At 57.3% G+C, this 6,000-nt stretch overlaps 1 protein-coding gene across 1 annotated transcript in view; it reads left to right on the top strand.

The window, feature by feature from the left end:
* Positions 1-1,087: 1,087 nt before the first annotated feature.
* The window catches only part of LOC137312256 (serine/threonine-protein kinase 36-like), a gene marked incomplete at its 3' end in the record, with an annotated part of 210,176 nt that continues 205,263 nt past the window's right edge, over positions 1,088-6,000 (top strand). Inside the window, exon 1 of the mRNA XM_067978874.1 lies at positions 1,088-1,169. The remainder of the gene's footprint in view (positions 1,170-6,000) is intronic.

Raw genomic sequence — 6,000 nt, 5'->3', positions numbered from 1 at the left:
TATTGTTTACAATTTATAAATAGAGGCACAGAGGTGCAAAAGCAAGGAAGTTAGGCTAAACCTTTATAAAACACTGGTTAGGCGCCAGCTGGAGTATTGTGTCCAATTCTGAGCACCGCACTTTAGGAAGGATGTCAAGGCCTTAGAGAGGGTGCGGAGGAGATTTACCAGAATGGTTCCAGGGATGAGGGAACCTCGGTTTATGTGGAGAGACTGGAGAATCTGGGATTGTTCTCCTCAGAGCAGAGAAGGTTAAGGGGAGATTTACTCGAGGGTGTTCAAAATCATGAGGGGTTTGATGGAGTAAATCAGGAGAAACTGTTTCCAGTGGCAGGAGGGTCGGTAACCAGAGGACCCAGATTGAAGGTGATCGGCAAAAAAAATCAGAGGGCGGGATGAGGAGAATTTTGTTTGAAACAGCAATGACCTGGCATTCACTGCCTGAAAGGAGGCAGATCCAATAATAACTGTCAAAAGGGAATTGGATAAATACTGGAAGGGAAAAGCATTACCCGGCCATGGGGAAAGAGCGGGACTAATTGGACGGCTCTTTCAAAGAGCCGGCACAGGGCACGATGGGCCGAGTGGCCTCCTCCCGTGCTGTACCAGCCGACACCGCTCACAACCGCTGGATGAGAAACGAATGAGGGGCCACGTCTGAGAAAGTCATGGCCAGAATTCCAAGCTTTGGGGGAGGAGAAAGAGGGCAAAGTTTGGCACCGAGAGGCGGTCGAAGTCAAGTAAATGTACACGTGTGTGGGACGTTTACCTGCCGCCTTGTCTGCCAAAACGGTGTGCGTGTTTCTCAAACGCACAAGGCAGCCCTTGCCGTTGCGCACCGAGTGTGGGACAACCGTTTAGCTGAGTTTAAAGGCCCAGGCCCACGGCCGAGCCTGGGGCTCGATTTGCGCCTGGGCCTGGACGCGGGCGTCGGCCGCTGAGGCCAACTCACGGCTCGGGAACGAAGGGCGCAACAGGTCAGCGAGTGCAGAACTTGGGGAAATGAGCCCCCGCCCCCCCCCCCCGTTGCGAACATTTGCCTCCCCTCCTCCGTGCCTCCCTCTCAATCTTCCTTTCCTCCCTCTCTCAGGTGGTGGTTGTGACTGATTACGCAGAAGGGGAGCTGTTCCAGATCCTGTGAGGACGACGGGAGTCTGCCCGAGGAGCAGGTGTGGACGCGGAAAGCTCGCGGGTACCCCGAGGCCTGCGGCTGAGCCCCCAGTCGCCAGGCCCCCCCTCTCGGAAACCTCTGGCCCGACGGGGGAAGGGAGTACAAAGGCCGAGAAGTGATGATTATTTGGGCAAACCGTTGCTTCAGCTGGTGTCAGAGCGCTGCTGAGTGCAGTTGTGGAAAGGTGGAAACGACAGGAGCAGGCCATTCAGCCCCTCCCAGCCTGCTCCTCCATTGGGCACGCCATTACAGAAAGGACATGGGAGCAGGAGCAGGCCATTCAGCCCCTCCAGCCTGCTCCTCCATTGGGCACGCCATTACACAAAGGACATGGGAACAGGAGCAGGCCATTCAGCCCCCTCCAGCCCGCTCCTCCATTGGGAACGCCATTACAGGAAGGACATGGGAACAGGAGCAGGAGCAGGCCATTCAGCCCCTCCAGCCTGCTCCTCCATTGGGCACACCATTACAGAAAGGACATGGGAACAGGAGCAGGCCATTCAGCCCCTCCAGCCCGCTCCTCCATTGGGCACGCCATTACAGGAAGAACATGGGAACAGGAGCAGGCCATTCAGCCCCTCCAGCCTGCTCCTCCATTGGGCACGCCATTACACAAAGAGACATGGGAACAGGAGCAGGAGCAGGCCATTCAGCCCCTCCAGCCTGCTCCTCCATTGGGCACGCCATTACAGAAAGGGACATGGGAACAGGAGCAGGCCATTCAGCCCCTCCAGCCCGCTCCTCCATTGGGCACGCCATTACACAAAGGACATGGGAACAGGAGCAGGCCATTCAGCCCCCTCCAGCCCGCTCCTCCATTGGGCACGCCATTACAGGAAGGACATGGGAACAGGAGCAGGCCATTCAGCCCCTCCAGCCTGCTCCTCCATTGGGCACGCCATTACACAAAGGACATGGGAACAGGAGCAGGAGCAGGCCATTCAGCCCCTCCAGCCTGCTCCTCCATTGGGCACACCATTACAGAAAGGACATGAGAACAGGAGCAGGCCATTCAGCCCCTCCAGCCTGCTCCTTCATTGGGCACACCATTACAAGAAAGGACATGGGAACAGGAGCAGGCCATTCAGCCCCACCAGCCTGCTCCTCCATTGGGGCACACCATTACAGGAAGGACATGGAAACAGGAGCAGGAGCAGGCCATTCAGCCCCTCCAGCCTGCTCTCTCCATTGGGCACACACATTACAGAAAGGACATGAGGAACAGGAGCAGGCCATTCAGCCCCTCCAGCCTGCTCCTTCATTGGGCACAACCATTACACAAAGGACATGGGAACAGGAGCAGGCCATTCAGCCCCTCCAGCCCGCTCCTCCATTGGGCACACCATTACACAAAGGACATGGGAACAGGAGCAGGCCATTCAGCCCCTTCCAGCCTGCTCCTCCATTGGGCACGCCATTACAGGAAGGACATGGGAACAGGAGCAGGCAGGCCATTCAGCCCCTCCAGCCTGCTCCTCCATTGGGCACACCATTACACAAAGGACATGGGAACAGGAGCAGGCCATTCAGCCCCCTCCAGCCCGCTCCTCCATTGGGCACACCATTACAGAAAGGGACATTGAGAACAGGAGCAGGCCATTCAGCCCCTCCAGCCCGCTCCTCCATTGGGCACACCATTACACAAAGGACATGGGAGCAGGAGCAGGCCATTCAGCCCCTCCAGCCCACTCCTCCATTGGGCACTGCCATTACAGGAAGGAAATGGGGAACAGGAGCAGGCCATTCAGCCCCTCCAGCCTGCTCCTCCATTGGGCACGCCATTACACAACAGGACATGGGAACAGGAGCAGGAGCAGGCCATTCAGCCCCCTCCAGCCTGCTCCTCCATTGGGCACACCATTACAGAAAGGACATGAGAACAGGAGCAGGCCATTCAGCCCCTCCAGCCTGCTCCTCCATTGGGCACACCATTACAGAAAGGACATGGGAACAGGAGCAGGCCATTCAGCCCCTCCAGCCTGCTCCTCCATTGGGCACACCATTACAGGAAGGACATGGAAACAGGAGCAGGAGCAGGCCATTCAGCCCCTCCAGCCCGCTCCTCCATTGGGCACGCCATTAGAGGAAGGACATGGGAACAGGAGCAGGCCATTCAGCCCCTCCAGCCTGCTCCTCCATTGGGCACGCCATTACACAAAGGACATGGGAACAGGAGCAGGCCATTCAGCCCCTCCAGCCTGCTCCTCCATTGGGCACACCATTACAGAAAGGACATGAGAACAGGAGCAGGCCATTCAGCCCCTCCAGCCTGCTCCTCCATTGGGCACACCATTACAGAAAGGACATGGGAACAGGAGCAGGCCATTCAGCCCCTCCAGCCTGCTCCTCCATTGGGCACACCATTACAGGAAGGACATGGAAACAGGAGCAGGAGCTGGCCATTCAGCCCCTCCAGCCTGCTCCTCAATTGGGCACACCATTACAGAAAGGACATGAGAACAGGAGCAGGCCATTCAGCCCCTCCAGCCTGCTCCTCCATTGGGCACACCATTACAGAAAGGACATGGGAACAGGAGCAGGCCATTCAGCCCCTCCAGCCCGCTCCTCCATTGGGCACACCATTACAGAAAGGACATGAGAACAGGAGCAGGCCATTCAGCCCCTCCAGCCTGCTCCTCCATTGGGCACGCCATTATTACAGAAAGGACATGGAAACAGGAGCAGGAGCAGGCCATTCAGCCCCTCCAGCCTGCTCCTCCATTGGGCACACCATTACAGGAAGGACATGGAAACAGGAGCAGGAGCAGGCCATTCAGCCCCTCCAGCCTGCTCCTCCATTGGGCACACCATTACAGAAAGGACATGGAAACAGGAGCAGGAGCAGGCCATTCAGCCCCTCCAGCCCTCTCCTCCATTGGGCACGCCATTACAGAAAGGACATGGGAACAGGAGCAGGCCATTCAGCCCCTCCAGCCTGCTCCTCCATTGGGCACGCCATTACAGAAAGGACATGGGAACAGGAGCAGGCCATTCAGCCCCTCTAGCCTGCTCCTCCATTGGGCACGCCATTACAGAAAGGACATGGGAACAGGAGCAGGCCATTCAGCCCCTCCAGCCTGCTCCTCCACTGGGCACACCATTACAGAAAGGACATGGAAACAGGAGCAGGAGCAGGCCATTCAGCCCCTCCAGCCCGCTCCTCCATTGGGCACACCATTACAGAAAGGACATGGAAACAGGAGCAGGAGCAGGCCATTCAGCCCCTCCAGCCTGCTCCTCCATTGGGCACGCCATTACACAAAGGACATGGGAACAGGAGCAGGCCATTCAGCCCCTCCAGCCTGCTCCTCCATTGGGCACGCCATTACAGAAAGGACATGGGAACAGGAGCAGGCCATTCAGCCCCTCCAGCCTGCTCCTCCATTGGGCACACCATTACACAAAGGACATGGGAACAGGAGCAGGAGCAGGCCATTCAGCCCCTCCAGCCTGCTCCTCCATTGGGCACGCCATTACAGAAAGGACATAGGAGCAGGAGCAGGCCATTCAGCCCCTCCAGCCTGCTCCTCCATTGGGCACACCATTACACAAAGGACATGGGAACAGGAGCAGGAGCAGGCCATTCAGCCCCTCCAGTAGTGGCTGTGGGATGTTTAACGTCCCACAAGTGGAGGTAAAAGATCCCACGGCCACTATTGGAAGAAGAGCAGGGGGGAGTTCTCCCCGGTGTCCTGGGGCCGATATTTATCCCTCGACCAACCTCACTAAACAAGATTATCCAGTCATTACCATGTTGTCCTTTGTGGGGTTTTGTTTGGATGAACACAAACCTTTGGCTCACTCAGTCTCACTCCCTCCCCCAGATGGTCGTGGGTTCGAGCCCCATAATCCAGCCCCACACTCCCGGCTGCCAGTACCGAGGGAGCGCTGCACTGCCGGAGGGTCAGTACTGAGGGAGCGCTGCACTGTCGGAGGGTCAGTAGTGAGGGGAGCGCTGCACTGTCGGAGGGTCAGTACCGAGGGAGTGCTGCACTGTCGGAGGGTCAGTACTGAGGGAGCGCTGCACTGTCGGAGGGTCAGTACTGAGGGAGCGCCGCACTGTCGGAGGGTCAGTACTGAGGGAGCGCCGCACTGTTGGAGGGTCAGTACTGAGGGAGCGCTGCACTGTCGGAGGGTCAGTACTGAGGGAGCGCCGCACTGTCAGAGGGTCAGTACTGAGGGAGCGCTGCACTGTCAGGGTGTCAGTACTGAGGGAGCGCTGCACTGTGGGAGGGTCAGTACTGAGGGAGCGCTGCACTGTCAGAGGGTCAGTACTGAGGGAGCGCCGCACTGTCGGTAGTTCAGTCTTTCCAATGAGACGTTAAACCCTCTCTGGCCTCTCATGTTGACCAGACTATTTACAACCTCGCCGTCCTGTTTGACCCTGAGCTGGGCTCCCGACCTTCATCTCCGCTCCATCACCAAGACCGCCGACTTCCACCTCGATAACATGGCCTGTCTCCGCCCCGACCTCAGCTCATCTGTGGCTGAAACCCTCATCAGTACCTTTGTTACCTCCCGACTCCGACCAATCCAACGCTCCCCTGGCCGGCCTCCCACTTTCCACCCTCCGTTGTTGTTGGTGTTCAAGATCCCATGGTCACTGTTGGATGAAGTGTGTCCGGGGGCCAATATTTATTCCTCAAACAACATCACTTTTTTAAAAAAAAACAGTATACCTAAAGAAAAGCGGCAAAAGCCGGAAATAGGAAACGACATTAAAACAGGCTGAACAATTACAGAGTTGTATTTGTCCCGGTGGGATCTTGCTGGGCACAAAATGGCGGCCACATTTCTTGCTATAACTGCGCTCAAGTGGAATGGCGTGC

This window comes from Heptranchias perlo, unplaced genomic scaffold (genome assembly GCF_035084215.1).
Source record: "Heptranchias perlo isolate sHepPer1 unplaced genomic scaffold, sHepPer1.hap1 HAP1_SCAFFOLD_409, whole genome shotgun sequence".
In the NCBI taxonomy this organism is placed as follows: domain Eukaryota; kingdom Metazoa; phylum Chordata; class Chondrichthyes; order Hexanchiformes; family Hexanchidae; genus Heptranchias; species Heptranchias perlo.
This window is presented reverse-complemented; position numbering and strand designations above follow the sequence as displayed.